The sequence below is a fragment of the Aristolochia californica genome, unplaced genomic scaffold (assembly GCF_029961685.1).
Source record: "Aristolochia californica isolate CCGP_79_NKW_82.1479 unplaced genomic scaffold, dmAriCali1.0.hap1 SCAF_8, whole genome shotgun sequence".
Classification (NCBI taxonomy): domain Eukaryota; kingdom Viridiplantae; phylum Streptophyta; class Magnoliopsida; order Piperales; family Aristolochiaceae; genus Aristolochia; species Aristolochia californica.
Window position 1 is genome coordinate 27358880 of NW_027182279.1, and position 10551 is coordinate 27369430.

General features: G+C 37.7%; 1 pseudogene; it reads right to left on the bottom strand.

The window, feature by feature from the left end:
- Positions 1 to 1002: 1002 nt before the first annotated feature.
- Positions 1003 to 9512, bottom strand: LOC137938369 (protein ALTERED PHOSPHATE STARVATION RESPONSE 1-like; annotated as a pseudogene).
- Between the last annotated feature and the right edge of the window lie 1039 nt (positions 9513 to 10551).

The following is a 10551-nucleotide window of genomic DNA, read 5'->3' on the forward strand; positions in this document are numbered from 1 at the left end:
AATAACACCATCATCGGTTTTTTTACCTGTTAAACACAACTTGACCACCTCTCCAAAGTGAAAGTTACGCCAGCTTTGCAGAAACAGCAGGTAAGCCTCAAGCACGAATATCTATTTACAATTTTAATTAATAAATTAGCTTTATTTATTGTACACTCACATTTTAGTTGCACAGATTGCTTAACAAACATGAATGATGAACGCAGCATAGAAGCAGCTATCACTAGTGAAGAATTACCACTCTGATGACCTGATCTCTTAACCTGTACTTGGTCGCCTCTGCCGTCCGTTTCTTTCGTTGCAACTCATCTTTGGCCTTCCTCCCCTTTGACCAAAATATGGTAACATATGACAGTCTAACGACTTGGCAAGAGAAGTCTGCATCCGTTACTCCTTCACGTGAATAATTTCTATATCATTCTTCGACAGATTTTCGTAACAGATCAACTTGAATAAATATCCACTTGGCATCACTGCCTTATTTCTTTCCTGCTACTGTAGGTTTTTTAACTTTCTTTCTGCCCTCAGAATCTTAATTTTCAGCTCTTCCAGCATAAACTTCAGGGGTTCCTGTTTGCGTTGGTACCTTCTTTGTCCTTTGTTAAACAACCAAAAGGAATCTGTCAATGAGCGCATGGTGCCGCAGGTAGACCACCGGTTTTTCTCCCAACAACAGAGAAGACTGCAAAATATGAACATGATTTGTGGGTTGACCAGTTCTTTGCACTCGTGAACCAAAAAATAGTATTTGTGGGTCCACCTTTCCACTCCACGACTGCATGGATTGGGTTAACCGATATGATCTCTGCAAGACAGTGCACTCTACTTATTATCCCACGTATACCATCAGGATCAGCAGTCCACCAAAATAGCTCTTCAAAACTAGAGCACTCATAGTAAGGCCTGGTACTTGAATTAATACAAGCACTTAACCCAAGATTGGAGGCTCCAATGAAGTCCAAAGGAAACACAGAATTGTTCCATGCCTTCTCCATTAAAAAGCTAGGGGACTTTGGCATTCTCTCTGGCTAGCCTATCTTCTTCGGTGCGCGCACCCGAAGTTCCTCATATGTCTTCACAGAATCAGCACTAAACCTCTCCATGGCTGCAAAGATCAGTTTTAGACCACCCTTTAAACTGTTCTCACTGGCTGCATTGGCTTTATGCACAATCTATTCAGGAATAGGAGCACCAACTTGCTCCGAGACGAATACTAGCTTCTCATTTACTGTATCTAAATCATTTTGTATCTTCTGCTCCTCTTTCTCTAACACCTTCATCCTTCTGTCCATGTCCCTATGGGCCATCTCCATGGGCTGTTGCCCTGCCTTCTGTCGGTCCCACTGCAGAATCACACTATCAGAAAACGCTTGCATGGCCTCAACAACCTCATTCTCTGATATTCTTTCCATTGCTTGAGCCCACTGATTACAGATGACAAACACAGAAGGAGCACCAATTCGACCTGGCGAGGAGGGGGCAACCCCATCAGGCGTCACTTCAGGTTCCTGGTGGAGGCACTTCAAGAGCCAACCGTTCAATGCTCTGACATAACCCTTTTGAGTACAAACCCATGTATAAAAACTAGAAATCCAGTTCAGAAGATCACGTTCAAGCTGAAGAGTAGCCTCTATATGAGATTGGCTAAGCTTTTCATGAGAAGCTATTGCATCAAGACTTTTAGCATCAGATATGACCTGAAACTGGCTCTGATGACATTTGAGCATAACTTTCCACATTATAATTAACCTGCAACATGAGAGCTTATCAGGCTTTCCAGAAATGCATAGATTATTAGGATATTTTTTGATGAATAAGGTCAGTGAATAACTTCCATAAACCATCATCAACCCCCTCCCAAACGAATGAAAAGTGCAGAGGATAGATATAGATAGCAGGATTAACCGCTACACCCATTACCAAACCCACTTAGAATTTCTTTTCTACTTGACAAATAGAAAAGACCTACAAGAAGGCAACCCAAAAAATGACAACAAGGATGAGAATAATGAACCCTTCAAACAGAACAGTAATAATTCACTGATTCTCATAATTTACTTCCAAATGGACCCAGCTGAAGTTGACAAAGAACAAAAATGAAAGAGTAGAAAACATTAGGAACATTTTAATTCAAAGAGTTAAAATAACTAAAGAGGAAGAGTTGTTGTGGGCATTCACAAATACCACCAAGGAACAAGGAGCCCACCTGCAACTAAATAATGAACCAAAGAAAAAGACGAAATAAAATATGGTAAAACAATGACATAGGACTTGAAACAAATAATCAGGAAGGGAAAGTTGGATCAACCAAAAATATAATGGTATAAACTTGCAAGCAACTGATGAAAAGAATAGAACTTGACTAAATTTTGATTTTTAGAAAACAAATTACCCAAAACACCTTCCATGAGACAATATGAGCTTAGAGATGCACACAGTGCAAGTTATACATGGAACTCGCCTCAACCCAAACTGCTAAAGGAGGGGATGGGTAGAGATCATTGTAAGGTTACCTTTTAGAATCTTAAGTAGGGGGCTTATCCCGCCCGCCAACTAATCAAAGGGGCTAAGAGTAAGTGTAAGCTCACCCGGAAGCTCAAATACCCTCAACGTTTTTCAAAAAGACCAAGCTTTTTTTACAAAAAAAATATGTAATGTTTGATTCTAAAAAATATTGAGGGTACTTGAGAAAAAAAAAAGTTCGGCCACAAAACTAAATGGCACTAAGGCCGTTCTCTTTAAATGAAAGACTCCAAAAAAAATTTAAACAAGGACATTTATGGAAAGATAGTTGGAATGGCTTAGGCCATTGCAGGAATGTACCAGGGATGTTGGAATAGGGTGGGAGATTTTGGAAACAGGAACGACATGGTTGGATATTTGTTCACAGGTCTTCACGGGATCAGGTTTCAAAGTTGAGCATGCATGGCAGCATAGGGTTTTCAAGATCCCACCCAAAACCCAGCCCTTGTGCATTTCTACATGAGCTCCACCACAGCTGCAAAACTCATGCAAAAGGTTCCCTTATGACCCAGACATGATAAATAAAACCAAAAAATAACTAAGAAGATAAATCACAAAAGAAGTTCATGTATGAAAAAGTGAATTCTGAATCCATCAAATTCTTAACTTAAAGAAAGATAAAAAGAAGACTAGAAATAGATCAGACACACACAAGAAAAAGAAAATAAGACATACCCTTGAATTAACTCATTGATCTGCGGCCACAACTCTTCATCCCGTAACTAATTTATTCTACTTGATATAGTCTACAACCTTTATAGCTATTCTTATTTTTGTTGATAATTTCCTAATAACTGTTTGAATGGCATCAAGTCTATGAGCCTCTGCACCCTTTTCATCCAACTGCTTTAAACGCTGGCACTTCCTCTCAAGAATGATCCGCATCCTTTCCTCTGCCTGCTCAAAAGGAGTTCATACAGAAGAGTAAAATGAGTTTGAGAACTAAGAAACCACTTGAACATGAAGCATTTCTGTTCATATACAATTTTCAAAAATTGAGCATTTGAACTGAATCAACAATTAATGCTTTCTTTCAGGAGATTCAGAGGAACACGCCTTTTTAAAGAGAGTCAACAATACATACAATTCAATTGCACTGCCCTCAGAGCTTAGTTTAGCAGAAAGATTAAAAATTACAGCAACTTGGAAAGAAAGAACTATGCAGATAGCACAAAAAATATCTTTCCCTCCCTCCCTCCCTCCCTCCCTCCGTCCTTTTGAGATGCCTTTGCATAGAACTATTACTCTAAATGTTTACAAGCAAAATAACAGTTGACAAGGCATGTGGAGTAGATCAAGCAATTATTCAATGGGGAAAATTTGTACTCATCTCCATCTCATGTAACCAAGTATGCAACAAATACTGGAAGTCAGAATAAAGAGAATCTACCGGCTGCTTCTGTGCTGCACCCCAGATATCTTTTGATATCAAAAGAGCCTACTGTGATCTCAGCAGAAGCTAACAAAAAAAAAAAACTCAGCCAAGTATGTTAGCAAAGATGGATGACAAACTTTTATAACAATATTAGATAATATTAAATGAATAATTGGACCTAAAAGTTGTTAATCTAGTTATGATATCTTAAAGCCCAGGGCATATCAACTGAGACCTATCATATTTCAAGGGTCCCAGTAAGGTACCTGATACAAGATGCCCACTCCTTGTGTAGAAAAGAAGGACGCTTCTTTAAGGTTAGGTTAAATGAAAAGAAGAAAGAAATAAAAGACAAAAGGAGGAAGAGATTTAGTAAGAGGAATCAAGACCAAAGAGAAAGTAAGAACCAGAGAGAGAGAGAGAAAGAGAGAGAGAGAGAGAGAGGTGTCAATTTAGCTTAACCCAGCATTTTACCTTTATTATATACAACAGATTACAGATTACACTTATGCCCTGTACACAAACATCACAAACAGGGCCAAGAAAATAACAAACCTTAGCAGTACTTCGTGGACAACATTTATAACATACTATGTGATGATACTTTGAACAATCACAGACTATACTTCAAACAAAAAGTCAGAACCAGACTCTGAAGTTAGTGTCAAGAAGCAGATTCAGTTAATGATTTAACCATTTCCTGTTCTAGTCAAATTTATCCCACAAGACAATAATCTTTAGGCAAAACCACTTCTGAAACCTTAAAGTACAGGACATAGTTCTAAGTTAACTATATGTACAACAAAACATGACTGATTGGTATTCTTTTTGAGACATTTTTTGAAAATAACCGATGCAAAAAAAGCTGCCAATGAACTACGATGGTAATTTTGCACACGAATAACTGGACAATAGAAACACAATTTGACATGCCCATTATCATTTGGAAACTTGTGCACGAAGTACCAAGATCAGGAGTGTTTTCATTTTGGCTCATATGCAGCACCACTAAAATTTCAATAAAAAAAGGCTTAAACACAAAACCATAATTAATAACATACAACTGTTTTTCCAAAAAAAAAAAAAATATATACCATAATGCTATGTCTATGCTCTTCCCTCTACTATCCCTCACCCAAAACAAAAATAAACTAAAAGATATAAACCGTTTTAACAGCAATCAAGTCCACCACCTGTCATATATAATTCAAAGATAACTTAAAAGGTCAGTTAAGTCCTGTAACAAAATCTCTTTCAGAAGCAACATACGAAGTATGAGATTACAATAGCAAGATAAGGGGTCTGTGCTAAGTCTGTAGGATTAACTAGCTCAGAGTACCATACCTTGACTTCTTCGTAAAGCTTCTTCTCCCAAATATATAACTTCTCCAATGTACAGGACAGGTTTCCTGCCCCCATCCCCTTGTCTTCATAGAAGTCCACTAAGAAAGAACCACCTTTCCCTCCTGATGACGATTCCCCGCTTTTAGATGTTGAAGGTTGGGTAGCCACCCCCGATAGAGAAGGTGTAATAGCATTCAACATCTAGGACGACGCTGCAAAAAAAAAAAAAAAAGGTGAGTACATGTGATTAAAATTTTCAGAAGAAAGTTAACGTTCATATATGTTGTAGTGAAGAGCATTTTTTCACTATCAATTCCTTGAACTTTTCATTTTGAGCAGAAAAAACCGCAGACAGAAACCCATGCTCTAGCGAATATTACGGCAAAGGCAGAAGTTAGTAGAAGGGTCTCCCTGCAGCTCATTTGATAGGGGAAAAAAACAGAAAGCCTCTTCTTAAGAAATCTAGGCCCGTAAATAGACTTGTTTTCAAAATGATAACTTACCTTTATGTGCAGCACCCTTCCGATGGTAGGGAAGTTTACCAGCCTCAAGCATCTTGGAAACTTCATTAGCTGACTCTGCCGCAACATCAAACTGAGCTTTGATTTCTCTAACAACCTCTGGAACACCCAGCGTACCACGAGCTTTGAAGGCAGCAGCATTGCTCCGCTCCTCTGACTTCACTTCTTTTTCCACCACATTTTTATCCATCAAATGCACTTCATACTCCAAACCACCACCTTCCTCTCCATCTTCGCTTATCCTCTTTTCATCCTCCACGAGCGCCATTTTCGTGTAATCCGCACCGGCAGAGTCCACAAACTTCTGCTCGCCGTGGACCTCTTTGACTACCTCGTGCTGGAACTCCTCGTCCTCCAAATCCGGTATGCCTTCCTCCTATCTCACCTCCTTCGAATCACGACTAGGAGTGTACCGAAATGGATAAAAGGTATCATTGTTAGTCCCAAAGAAGTTCAAGAAATCCCAAGTGGAGGCTATCGGCGGATAAGGAGGAGGTGGAGGGGCTTTCGAAGACGAAGCACCGTCCGAACCACTAGAAGGTCGTGGTGGGGGCGGGGGCGGTGGAGAAGAAGAGGACGGGTAGCCAGGATAAGCATAGGGAGAACCAAAAAGAGAACTCATTCCACCGCCATAAGGAGGGTAGGCATTCGGATAAGCGTACGAGTCAGGATTCTGACAAGGGCAAGCATACGGAACATAACCATAGGAGGACTCGGTCATTTGCACAGTCTGGGGATTCCGGGGATGTTGCTCATACGACACGGATGCCGGCGGCGGCTGGCGTGGCGGTACGAACGTTCGGAGGGGTGAAAGCTAAAAATTTTGTACGACTAAACTGAACTTGATTATAATAATATATCAAGGGAGGGGAGGAACGAAATAGTCAGGAAAGCGAAAACGATTGCGACGTGAACTGTTAGTTTCTGACCTATGGATCACTGATTGCTGCGTACGCTGATTGACTCCGTACTTTGTAGTACAATTCGGATTCACGGAAGAAAATATTTTCGTATTTTCTAGGTAAAAATGTTAAATGAAAGACCACCCACACGTCCGAGAGGTATCATCACACACGAGGCGTAAGATTTTATAATCTTTCTTAATTGATATAATTTTTTTGATTGATATAATTAGGGATCATAATTAATTGAGGTATCCTAAATATTTAATGGAAAAAATATAAATATAGTCTTGGTTGAAGGTTATTCAATCAAGTCACTTTTGCTTCTCCAAATTCGTCCAAACTCTTTCAGCCTAAACATTTTCTTTTTTTTTCTCTTTTTCTTCCTTCTTTACCCGAGTTCTCTCATTTTTTTTTTCTTCTCTCTTTCTCTTACTTTGTTCAAGGTTCTCATCATGAGGTCCTAAACTCAACATAGTACCAAATCAATCAATTTAGGATCCCCACGTTAAGATAATGCTATGAAGTTTCTATAATCAAAGCTACTCGTGCAAGACTCCTTGTAAAGCAAAATTGAAGCTTGTTGAAATAAGTTTCTTGTTCTTGCTATTATTATCTATTGAAGACTTCTTGATCTCGTTTTTTTAACTTTGGAAGATGGATCAGAAGTTATCCTCTTCATCTTATGAGAATATTCAGATTCATATCTCTCGATTTGGAAGAAGCTTGTAAAGGCTGGATTTTTTCAGTCGGTTTACAAGTTTTGGCTTAAATTGGTTATGTTGAATTTTTATTTTTATTTTTGAAAGGGAAGCTACTATTCATGCATGCAAGCTTTGTCTATTGAAAAATCATTCTCTCATACTTGTTATGATCCAAGTTTGATATTTTTTTGTTTTAAGAAGTTTTGAGGAAAAGCATAACACTTCTTCGGATTGACTTTGTACTCTGTAGTACAATTAGGATTGACGGAAGAAAATATTTTCGTATTTTCCAGGTAAAAGATGTTAAAGGAGGGACCAATCATGCCCATGCATCCAAATGGTGGCATGAGGTATCATCACACAAGGTGTAAGATTTTGTAATTTTCCTTAATTGATGATGTTATGTATCTTCCTTTATTGATGTAATTAGGGATCATAATTGATTGAAGATTTTCCCTAAATATGTAATGGAAAAAAAATATAATTAGAGTGTTGGTTGATGGGTTATTCAATCAAGTCTCTCTCCCCTTTTCCAAATTCGTCCAAGCTCTCTTAGCCTAAAGGTTCTCTCCCTTTTCTCTCTTTCTCCCTTCTTTACCCGAGTTTTCTCTTATCTCTTCTTGTTATTTTGTTTCTCTCCCTCTCTTACTTTGTTTGAGGCTTTAATCATGAAGTCCTAAATTCAATATGGTATCAAAACAATAAATTTAGTATCCCCATATCAAGATGATGCTCTACAGTTTCTATGATAAAAAAATATTCATGCAAGACTCCTTATGAAGCAAAATTGAAGCTTTAAGATAAGTTTTTTGTTCTTGTTATTATGATCTATTGATGGCTTCTTGATCTCTGTTTTTTTAACTTTGGAAGATGGTTAAGAGGTTCTTCATCCTATGAGAATATTGAGATTCATATCTCTCGGTTTGGAAGAAGCTTGTAAAGGCTGAATTTTTTCAGTCGGTTTGCAAGTTTTGGCTGAAATTAGTTATGTTGATTTTTATTTTTTATTTTTGCATGGGTAGCTATTGTTCGTTCATGCAAACAATCAATTGTAAAACCATTCTCTCATACTTGTTATGATCCAATTTTGATATTTTTTTGTTTTAAGAAGTTTTGAGGAAAAGCATGACGCTTCTTCCTCCGTCAATGCTCTTTTGAAGAGCTATTTTTTGAAGAACTAAGATTATTCAATTTTTTATTCAAAACTACTAGTAAAGCCACGAGTTTTCTTGCTCCTTTCTTTCCCTCCCACGTTGGATATCGTAGGAGATTTACTTTCCCAAAGATTTCAAGAAAAAAAGGCAAAAAAACTACTATTTTTTTACTATTAAGTTTGGCTCCATTCAAGGAAGGAAACTTTCTCTTTTAGAATCTCCTTTGGCCAACCACGAATTTTGTGAGATTTATTGGTGTTTGAAAAGATTACAAGAATCTAATTTGATATCCTTGAGTATTAAGATCAAAGAAAGATAGATTTTTTGGTAAATGGTGCCATACTACAAGGGAAAGTTTCTTTTTTTATATTTGGAAGTGGTTCTTCTAAAGATCATGATTTGGTGGATAATCTGATTATCATTTTTTAAGAAAGATATGATTTTTGGTCAACTAAGACTTTCCTTAATTCAATGCATGATTAATTGACTAATTTCAACCATTGAGTTCTGGTTGAAAATGGAAGATTGAGCTTGGATTCTTCCTTAAGCCAAGTTGGTTCAAATTGACACTTACTTGAGCTCTTTGATTTGGTTCAGTTAGGCTTGTAAATTACTTTCTCCCTTCATCCTTTAAAATTTTTACTTGCCTCCCATGGTTGAAGAACATATTGGACATAAGAACAATGTTCTTAGGATTACCAACATACCTTTAAGGGGGTTATCCAATCACTCGAACTGATCCAAATTAGTTAAAAGGTTTCTTATTACCCAAGACCTACTAGGTCATCTAACCAAGCTCAGACCACCTATTGATGAAGAAGATAGCACTTACAATAAGTGGTTGAAAAATTACACCTTGGGGGTTAGTTGGCTCATCAATGTCATGGAAGAGCAAGTATCCAACAATGTAGTCAACCTGGATACAACCAAACAGGTTTAGGACACATGTGCTAAGTTGTACTCTAGCTCAGACAACTTACAAGGGCCATATGATATTCTCTAAATTATATTTAATACTAAACAAGTAGAAAATATCCATGAATACTTGGTTCGATTTAGAGGCCTTCTTTAAGAATGGAAGTTATCTCAGCCTAACTTCACTAATGACTTTGTCCGAGACAAGCTAAAGGAAACCTTATCCATTGCCATTTGTCTAGAAAATATTAAACAGTATCTCGAGGTTGCTAAAACTCAACTCCTTAGCGCCTTTACAATTCCACTTTTGATGATGTATGTGCAACATTAGTCCATATGCCAAACTCTTCTTCCCCTTCTCCTACTAAAGTATCATCAACTATGTACTCTGGTAATAGGGGCACATCAACCGACTGTGGTTGAGGCTATGGAAGAAATTATAGAGGAGGACAAGGAAGAGATGGAAGGAATGATTTCTTTAAAACATAATGCAATGAATGCACTCACTGTGGAAAATATGGCCACACTATCGATTAGTGTTGGACAATCTATGGCACACCAGAATGGTCAAAGGCTAATCAAGCCTCAACAAGTAGTACAAAGGAGGACAAGTTTGTCCAACCAACAGAAAAGAAGACCCTTAAAGATGATGAGTACGACTTATTCTAGAAAGCGAAAACTCTGATGATCTCTCCTTCAAGTTCCTCCCCCGCTGTTGCTGCCACCACCACTTCAGGTATGTTCTTTGCCACTTCCTCCTCTTCATCTTGGATAATTGACTTAGAAGCCTCCGAGCATCTCACTGGTAACAAAAGTCTACTCCACTTTGTCTCTTTTTATCTCTCAAATAAATTTGTTACCATAGCTAATGGATCCCAAACTAAAGTTATCAAGAAAGGATCTACCTCTGTTACGCCATCACTTCCGCTTACAAATATCCTTTTTGTTCCTACCATAAAATTCCACCAAGCTAATAGGGGTTGTACTAGTGGAATTTCCCAAACATGGGGAATAAAACTTTGGTGTACATTTTTTGTGCGTGAAAAAAATTTCTTCACTTACATTTATTATTTTTTTCAAATTTTTTTTCAAACATAAACTCTAAAATTTTCA